The sequence below is a fragment of the Peromyscus eremicus genome, chromosome 5, assembly GCF_949786415.1.
Source record: "Peromyscus eremicus chromosome 5, PerEre_H2_v1, whole genome shotgun sequence".
NCBI lineage: Eukaryota > Metazoa > Chordata > Mammalia > Rodentia > Cricetidae > Peromyscus > Peromyscus eremicus.
The window spans coordinates 14,480,128-14,490,183 of NC_081420.1; positions in this window are offsets into that span (position 1 = coordinate 14,480,128).

Below are 10,056 nucleotides of genomic sequence, written 5' to 3' on the forward strand. Positions count from 1 at the left end.
CTAGCATACAGAACAAGGAGGCTTCAATCCCTAGCACTACACAAACCAGGCAGCGTGGAAGGAGGAGGTGAATTTCTAGATCATCCTCAACTGCATACTAAGTTCAAGGCTAGCCTGGGCTACAGGAGACTCTGTCACTTTAAGGTAGAAACCACTGTCCCAGTTGCCCATCTCAACAGAATCTCAAACCCTGTTGTCATAAAAACCTATCATGTGTTCTCAGCCCCTGGAGCTCTGAGCTTGTTGGAGACTCAGAGTCTCTTACAACTTGTAAGCTGCTGGGTACATGGGAGTCATGTTGAGTGCTGGTTACTCACAGGTCTGGGTTTGCTGCTGGCAGTCAGTGGGGACCTTCTGGGTCTCCCTTCCCAGCCTCCCAGTTTCCTCATAGCCTGGAGGCTGATTTCCAAGGCGAGTGTCCTGTGAGCTCCTGGTGGAGGCTCTTGCCTTTCAGCCTTCTGTCTTTAAAGTCAGTTTTCTGGTTCCTATGGGCACTTGTATCATGTGTACATACATATAATTTTAAAAAATTAGACATACTTGTAGCCTCCCACAATTTGAGATATGGCCTGTCTCCAGCCATTGAGAAAAGTTAACTGTGTTCTGTATCCTTCCTGGAGGAACAAAGACATGTTGCAACCATGAGTAAGAACCTGAAGAAGTAGGCAAGAGGAAGCTGGAGCAACTGTTCTTGGCCTAGTTGATCCTTGTCTGCTGAAACCATGGTTATATTTTCTTATATAAACAATAACCATATACATACCCGATATAAGTGACACTGTCCCTCTGATGAATGGCCAATAACTTACATCATATATATATATATTTCAACCTTAAAAGGGAAGCAGAGAGCTGAGGATGTATGTGGCTCATTAACAGTGTTTGCCTAGCAAGATCCTAGTAATTGGTCCCTAGCAATACATAAACTGGATGTGATAGTGTAGGCCTGTGATTGTAGCACTCAGAAGTGGAGGCAGGAGGATCAGGAGTTCAGGGTCATCTGCAGTGCAGGGCTGCCTGGGGCTTGAGGAAACCCAGTCTCAAAAACAAAACAAAAACAAAAAACAATAAATAAAAAGAGGGGAGAGCTGGCCTAGCTGGTGTTGGCGCACAAGTCAGGGTAGGGCCAGCTACTTTGTAGACACACACACACACACACACAATGTAAATATATCCCAGCTAAAAGGACACTAGGTGTTTTACATTCTCAGGTGTCCCATCTGTGCACACCTGTGTCCTGATGTCCTCATCTTCTGTAGATTCCAGGGTCAGAATTCAAGCCAGTGGCATGTAGGCTGGCAGGGTCAGAAGCGCTCTCCCTGCTCTGTTGTGGAGAGCAGTGTTTTGAGGGTCCTGTGGCCTAAGCTTCAGGTCAGGTCTGCTTTGCTACGGTGGATCTTGATATTGGTCAGAAACAGCTCGGCTTTTCTCAGAACTTCAGTCCACCAACTTGGGTTTGGATAAACAGCAAAAGGCTCTGGGTCCCGCTAAGTTCCAGTTCTTATCTCCTGGTAGTAATCAAGATGGACACCCCTGCAATTTGGTGCATAAAATCTTTTTTAAAAGATTTAGTTGGTTTTTTTTAATGTGTATGAGCGTATTGTCTGCATGTATGTGAATATACCAAATGTGTACCTGGTGCCTACAGAAACCAGAAGAGATCATCGGGTCCCCCTGGAGCGAATTTACAGTTGTGAACTATGTGGGTACCAGCAACTGAACTCAGGTTCTCTGCAAGAGCAGCAAGTACTCTAACTGCTGAGCCATACCTCTGGTCCCAGCCTCTTTACTTTTTAATTGAAGACGTTGTTTCACTAAGTGGTTTTCTAGCCTTGCATTTAAATCCTCCTGCCTCAGTTTCTCAAATGGCTGGTATGAGTCACAAGTCACCAGGGATCTTACTGTTTGGTTTTTAGTTTGTTTTTGAGATGGGGGATCTTACTGCCTTACTCAGGCTGGCCTCCATTTTGTGGGCTCAGGAGACTGTCCTGCTTCAGTCTACAAAGTAGCTGGCCCTACCCTGACTTGTGTGCCAACACCAGCTAGGCCAGCTCTCCCCTCCCCTCCTTTTTTATTTATTTATGGTTTTTTGTTTTTGTTTTGTTTTGAGACTGGGTTTCCTCAAGCCCCAGGCAGCCCTGCACTGCAGATGACCCTGAACTCCTGATCCTCCTGTCTCCACTTCTGAGTGCTACAATCACAGGCCTACACTATCGATAGGGACCCAATACGAGGGTCTTGCTAGGCAAACACTCTGGTTTGGTTTTTTTTTTTTTTTCCTTGTTTTTGTTTGTTTTTTTAAAGAGTTATTTATTTATTATGTATACAGTGTTCTGCCTGCACATATCCCTGCAGGCCAGAAGAGGGCACCAGATCTCATTACAGATGGTTGTGAGCCACCATGTGGTGGCTGGGAATTGAACTCAGGACCTTTGGAAGAATAAGCAGTGCTCTTAACCTCTGAACCATCTCTCCAGCCCGGCAAACACTCTGTTAATGAGCCACATACATCCTCAGCTCTCTGCTTCCCTTTTAAGGCTGAAAATATCCCACCATCTGGATGAGCTGCCGTCATCCACTGGTTACCTGTGAATGGCCTCAGCCTCCGTTACTGTGTGCGATGCTGCTGTGAACACGTGCCCACCTTTCTCTGAGACTCAGCTTTCAGTTCTTTTGTTTATCCAGAGAGTTGATAAACCAGAGCAGATCCCCGGAAGCTCACCCGAACCCTAAGACCGTGTCCCTCAAACTTGGAATTCACACTTGCCAGGCCTGCACACCCCTACATGATCTGCCAGTTACTTTCTGACCTCCTGTTGCTGGGTCCCTCACTCCGCTCCAGCTACACTGGCTGTCCCACAAATACAGAATGGTGGCTGTGGATCCTGTGTAGATTAGAACACTTCCCCAGTTATCCTGTAGTCCTCACTTCAGCCAGCTCCATACCCTGATGCAGTCCAGCGGGAGAGCATGCTGGAGTCTACACAAGGCCCTGAGTTTGACTCTCAGAACCACGTGTGCACTCGAGCACAAGACAGTAATCATTTATCCCTGCCGCTTGTGAGTGTATGAAATGACACTGTGACCGCCCCATGGTATGGTTAAAGGAAAGGTTTTTATTGTAGATGTGAGAGAGAACAGACAGAAGCATCTGGAAGAGTCTAAAGCAGAGAGAGAGAAAAGTAGACTGAACATGGCCAGCAGACTGGACCTGGACCTGGTCAGGGCTACCTGTGAGAGAGGAAAAGAGCAGGGGAGAGAGAATAGAGAAAACGTAGTGAGAGAAGGAGAGAGAGAGAGAGAGAGAGAGAGAGAGAGAGAGAGAGAGAGAGAGAGAAAGAGAGAGAGAGAGAGAGCGAGCGAGCATGTGTGCCCATAGTGAGAAATAGAAGGCTCATATGGAGGATGAGAAGCTGTGGGAGGGAAGCCCATGAGCTGGATGGAGTTTTGAGCAGGGTAGGGGGAGAGAAGGGCTAGGATACTAACTGGCAAGGACTTTGAAATGTGTAACAGGCACTTAGGATACTGAAGGAGCCTGGAGGCCAGCAGGAGCTTTGAGATGCTAATAGGCACCATGGATAGCCATATCTTCCTTCTGCCAGAGGTAAGGGAAATGACTCCTTTTGGTAGATGGGAACTAGCTGCACAAGTTCCTGAGGAATGCTGGCTTTTATCTAACCATCAAAAATCCTCCTATAGTCCAGGTTAAGTTAACTGGGCTACCTTTTAGAGTCTGGGGAACTGGAGTTTCCTTTGGAACAACCATTCTAGCCTTTTGTTAATGAAAAGGGGTGATGTAGTCTCTTCTGTAACTGCTTCGTAGCTGAAATTAGGACAGTGTTGGGGCCCAGGAAGGCTGGAATGAGAGTCAAAGGCTGGTAGGGGGAGGGGATGCAGGCTATGGCAGGGGACATTGGTCAGAAGCATCTCATTTGCTGACCCAACCTGAAGAGAACCCAACCTAAAGAGACAGGGAGCGGTCTCATTGGCTGGACTGGTTTACACAGGCTTTCAGCAAGTTCAGGGGTTGTCAGTTCACACCTGGGGCTGACATGTTGCAGGCAGGCCATTTTGGAGCAGTTTTTAGGCCGCAGTAGATTCCTGGATGCTGTCTGTCAGCTGAGTGGAAATTTGCTGGGATAGACATACACTATAGGGACTGAAGGTAAAGTTAAGGAGCTTAGGGGGAATTTTTTTTTTTTTTTAGTTTATTGTATTTGCATTGGTGTTTTGCCTACATGTATGTCTGTATGAGGGTGTCAGATCTTGGATTTGGAGAAGTTGTGAGCTGTCATGTGGGTGCTGGGAATTGAACCTGGGCCCTCTGGAAGAGCAGTCAGTGTTCTTAACCACTGAGCTCTCTCTCCAGTGCCTTAGAGGAAAATCTTTATCTCTGGTGTGTACTGTGGCCCCAGTAGTTGTGGGTATGGAAGGGTCCCCTAAGGGACAGGCAGTAGGTGGGAAAGCCTATGCTGCTGACCGACAGAAGAACTTCCCTGGAGTCATTTGCCCCATGACAGGTGGATCCAAGTCATGACTCCCTGAAGCTTGTATGAGATTTTAATGTTTACAAAAGAAGATGAAAGTTTTAGACATATTAGCATGACCACTGTCTGTAATCTGCACTGAAATCCTCGTTGTAGAAAAGGCAGTTAACAATGTCTGTAAACAGCTGGAGTAGACTCACACCTTTGAGTTGGGTTAAAAGCATGAACACTCTTTGCTCTGTATAGAGAGCTGGATATATGTTTTCAGCATCATGGGAAGGACTTTTAAGTCTGTATTTAGAAAGCAACTAAAGGAAATTTAAAAATTTGAGCCTGTGATTGTGATAATAGTAGACAGAACTTTACCAAGGCTAGATGAATAGTTTATCAGAACTACATTGATATGTTAAACTCTGAACTTTTGAAGTCTTAATATCATGTATCATCTTTAAGTCTCTTTTTTCCCCACATACCTTAACCACTTTCTTAGACCCTCACAACTTACATAAACTTTAAACCTTTATTCCATTCAATCATTTACCTCAAAGACATAAGTAGTTGGTTATTGAGAGCAGTCATTGAAAAGCAAGTTCCTTTAAATAAAGGAATAGTAAAAAATAAATTTTTAGTTAGTGATAGCAGCATAATAGCTTGAGTTTGTTTTTACACTGAAACCCACTGTGTGCATTTCTTTTTCAGTGTGAAGCCTGTTAGCAAGGTAAACCTGTCTGGTTTTTCTTTTTTTTGGTTTTTTGAGACAGGGTTTCTCTGTGTAGCTTTGGAGCCTGTCCTGTAACTCGCTCAGTAGCCCAGGCTGGCCTCAAACTCACAGAGATCCGCCTGCCTCTGCCTCCCAAGTGCTGGGTTTAAAGGCCCACGCCACCACTGCCCGGTAAACCTGTCTGAGTCTGCCTTTCTCAGGAGATCTTGTAGTAGCTCTAGAAAGAACAAGGCCTGAATTTTACATATGAAATGGACCAGGCAGCTGCAGCCTTTGCGGGAAAAGCCATCTGGCTAATGTCTGCTTGCTGCTGCTAAACTGATAAAGCTACAGCTCGCCATCAGCACCATCACAGCATCAGCCTTCAGCCACCAGACCCAGAAGGTCTGAGAGATTTTTCTCTGGAGGAGGAACTTGGGAAAACTGACCTACCTTGGTAAGGTAGAGTAAAGCAGTAAATCCAGTGTGTCCACAGTTTGGGCAGGGCCCTTGCAGCAGACGAGGCATGGGGCAGTTCTTTGCCCGGTGGTCAGCATTACCACAATTGAAGTAAACTCCGGGTAGAGTCCATTGCTGCCCATCTTCTTTGAAGATGGCCTCAGCTGCTGCTATCAGAAGCTGGTAATTTTGTCTGTTAGGGGAAGCCTTGTTCATTAAACACTTTAAATGCCATATTCATCATATCTCTCCAAGGGGCTTGAGGAACATCATCTAATCTATTAAGTATACCTAGTTTTAAACAAACTTTTGTTTTTAGTTACCTTCTTCAGGCTTAACCTTGACAGCATATACAAAAGGCTAAAGTTTGTCCCTGTAAATGAATTACATTTATACTTAGCACAACTACAAGCATAGTTCTGAGCACGTTAAAGAATTTGATCACTTATAAGGTGACTGACCATTAACTTACATGCTAACAGTTTACAACAAGTTGGTAGCTTTTATAAGATTAGGATTTTACAGTTTTATCCCTGTTAGGAGTTTTAAATTTTTGAGTTGAAGATCCTTTAGCATCAAGATAAAGCTTTAAACCATAAATATAGTCCACCGAGAGACAGGGAACCTTAACTTTCCTGATCCTTTCATAATGTACCATTATAGAATATCAGTTTCTTGTATGACTTAGTTTACCCAAATAGCTAAAGCTTAACAAAGTTAGCAAAGACAAAGAGGCTATATGTACATCTTCAAGTCAATTTCTGCTAGCTCTGAACAGACCTTAGGAATTTATAAACCATATTTATCAAACATATCTTATTCATCAAACATACATTGTTCCTTATCTAAAATTTTCTAGAAGCCTGGTGTTGACCACAGTTAGCAAAGACATAAGTGGTTAGACATACATCTTTAAGTCAGTTTCTGTAACCTTAGTAGACGTTTATAACCTTAGGAATTTACAAACTTTAATCAGACATTTGTTTAAATTCTATTTTTCATAAACAAGAGTTGAATTCAAGTTATATATACAGTATACTGTAGCAAATTAAGATTACACATGTGTAGATTTAAAAAAAACTATTAACATTTTTGTTACAAGATTTAAGATGACTTTTTTGTTAGATTTTACAGATTTTTTTAATCCACACCCAATTTACAAATCTTGATATAAAGAGAATTTACACAATAATCTTACAAATCTTGAGATAAAGTTTATACTTTAGCAAAAGTTTTAGAAAGGGGAGTATTTAGAGAATTGGACAGAACCAAGAAAAGGAGTGTGGGACAAGCAGCTGTGATTCCTATTGGGAACAGTTTACTTTTGAGTTGTTTTAAGTACATACTGTCTTTTCCTGTGATGTAACCTTTTGTTCTCCTCCCTGCAAAGAGTCAGGTGACCCACCTGATACAGGACAGAGATTTTGGAGGAAACTTTGAAACAAGCATGCTTGGATCTGGAGAGAGAAGGCCATAACCCAACTTTTTTCTTTTTCTTTCTTTTTTTTTTTTTTTTAGGATTTATTTATTTATTATTTATACAGTGTTCTGCCTGCATGTGTCCCTGCAGGCCAGAAGAGGGCGCCAGATCTCATTACAGGTGGTTGTGAGCCACCATGTGGTTGCTGGGAATTGAACTCAGGTCCTCTGGAAGAGCAGTCAGTCTTAACTGCTGAGCCATCTCTCCAGCGGCCCCCCCCCAACTTTTTTATAGAACAACATAAAATGAAATTTTAATATGATCTACATTTGAATCTCTGTAGAACTGAGTTTAACAATCAGAGGGAGAAATGAGCAAGCAGAGCAAGGAGGCTTAGAGATAGATTTTTCAGAGTGGAGAGCAGATAAAATTTAGAGAGAAGAGACTTTGGGATCATTTGCGTAGAAGTTGTTACAGTCTGTGAGAATTTGGAAATCTAGTGTTCCGTCTCTGGCCACTGGGCTGTACTGAAGCCAAGCCATTTACAGTAAGACAGTGAGACTTAATGGAACCTCTGAGTCCAAAGAGGAAAAGAGATTAGAGAAGGCAGGTGAGTATTATGAATGGGAAGATCCCATGGTTAGAGACAGGAGCAAGCTGAGAATGGAGCAAGACATCCTTTAGAAAAAGAGTGAAGAGCTGGGCCGTGGTGGCACACGCCTTTAATCCCAGCACTCGGGAGGCAGAGGCAGTCAGATTTCTGTGAGTTCGAGGCCAGCCTGGTCTACAGAGTGAGATCCAGGACAGGCATCAAAACTACACAGAGAAACCCTGTCTCGGAAAACAAAAACAAAAACAACAACAACAACAACAACAACAACAAAAAGTGAAGAGGAGGTGGGAGAGGTTTAGGGAAAAGGGTCACAAACAGGAACTCTGCCAGAGGGAAGAATCCAACATCTTCGGGACCCAGGAGGGCGTAGAGAAGTTGCCCGATGTACCTGGGGGACTTAAACAGCAGGCTCCAGCGAGCCATTTAGGGAGACAGAGACAGTACAGGCAACTCCTAGAGAGAGGTGAAGAGAAACTCGTGGTTAGCCCTGGTCAGGGGCAGAGAAAGTTCCAGGAGGCTACCAAGGAAGCAGCCAAGAGCAGAGTGAGCTCCAGGAGTGAACGAGGAGAGGAAGATCAAGGATAGGAAAGAGAAGAGTAAGTGTCCTGGTGACAAGAATTCCAATCTGGGATGTCCCCAGGCAGACCAAGAGACTTGTCAGAGAGAAATGTCTCACATCACAAAGGAGGGGCCTCCCTTTCCATGTGGTGGGTACTGCCTGCTGTACCGGGGCAACTCCTGTAGCAGTAGTAGTTTCCAGAAGCCAACAGAGCCAGAGCAGGCGACTCCAAGGTGACACTCGAGTACCAGGAAAGAGTAGATGGACAGAAGCAGCAGCTGAGGAGGCAGACTCTAATATTTGGAGTTAAATATGGTGGTGGCAGAAGGCAGCCGAAGCAAACGATCCATACCTTAGGAGAGTTACATCAGCTGCTTGGTTCAGTTAGGATGAGGAGTTCCCCATCCCTACCCCCACCCCTGTGCTGTCTGATCACCCTGGCCGGCCCTCAGCAAGAATACTGCAGGTCAAGGTCTCAGCCCGCTTTCTCTTGCTGCAATTGTACACTGCAGATGGAAGAGCTGATGAAGAATGAATTTAGTTTACATGTCTAGCGCATGGTGCCAGCATCTCCCAGGCCCCTGGCAAGGATCTTCCTGCTGGGCGGCTCAGTGGAGGACACAGTGAGAGGCAGCAAGCTTTCCTTCATTACAAAGCCATTCCCCATAACCCACAAATCCCCTAATCCATTAATTCACAGATGGATTAATCCATTTGAGAGGGCAGAGCCCTAATCACCTCCTGGCAGTCCAACCTGGTCACACCTCATTGTGTGGATTAATCTGCATGAGTTTGAGCTGTGAAATTCAAACCCTTTAGCCAGAGTCTCCCTTATGCTTTTCGGGTTTGTGTGTGTACATGTTGGGAGCAGGTGGAGACCAGAATCTGCATTCGGGTTACAGGCACCTGCTGCTGTTCCCAGCCTCTTATATGTGTGCTGTGGATCTGAACTCATGCTTGTGGGACAGGCTGACTAATCCCATCTCCCCAGTCCCATTCCTTCCCTTACACCAGATGTTGCCTTTTTATTTTAATTTTTGAGAGAGTCTCATCTATCCCAGGCTAACCTTGAACTATGTAGCCAAGAACGACTTTGAATTTCTGACCTACCTGCCTCTGCCCCCTGAGTACTGAGGTTACAGGTGTGCACTGCCATGCCTACTTTATTTGTGCTGGAGATCTAACCCAGGGCTTCATGTGTGCCGGGCAAGCAAGTACTCTACCAGCTGAGCCTCAGCCTCTTGGTGTCTCTCAATTTTCTATCTGCCAAGCCTCTACCACCTGCTCCTTGGCTGTAAACCCCACACTGTTCTCACCATATTCAGAACAGAGTTATCTTCTTCACCTAGCTTTTTTATTCTTTCCATCTACTACAATGGTCCTGAGTAACTCTGGTCTCCCAGGCTGAGACTGGCCAGCTCTGGCTTTCCTCTGGCTATGTCTAAGAAAAAGGGATTCCAGCTGCTTTGCAGGAGGTCAGGCATAAATAACATCAGCTGGCACCCTAGAAGTCTGCACAGACTTTCCACATTCAAATATCTCAAGTCCACAGGTCCTGCCAGAGGGGGAGCAGCAGCCTGTGCCCATCTCCCCCTCCCTGGCCTAGGGAAGAGGTAGGAGTACCCAGGGCCTATCCCTAGGCCTGGGGAGTGCCTTGCATCTCTTGTAGATCCTGGTGTGGACATCAGGTGTGGTTTGTAGCCCCTTGTGTACCTGTAGCTGTCCTGCCGTAGACTAAGGCCTTCTGTCCCTGCAGGCTTGGGGGTGGGGGTGCCTCCTGTATGGTCTAGGATGTAGAACTCCTGTGAGGTGGGTGGC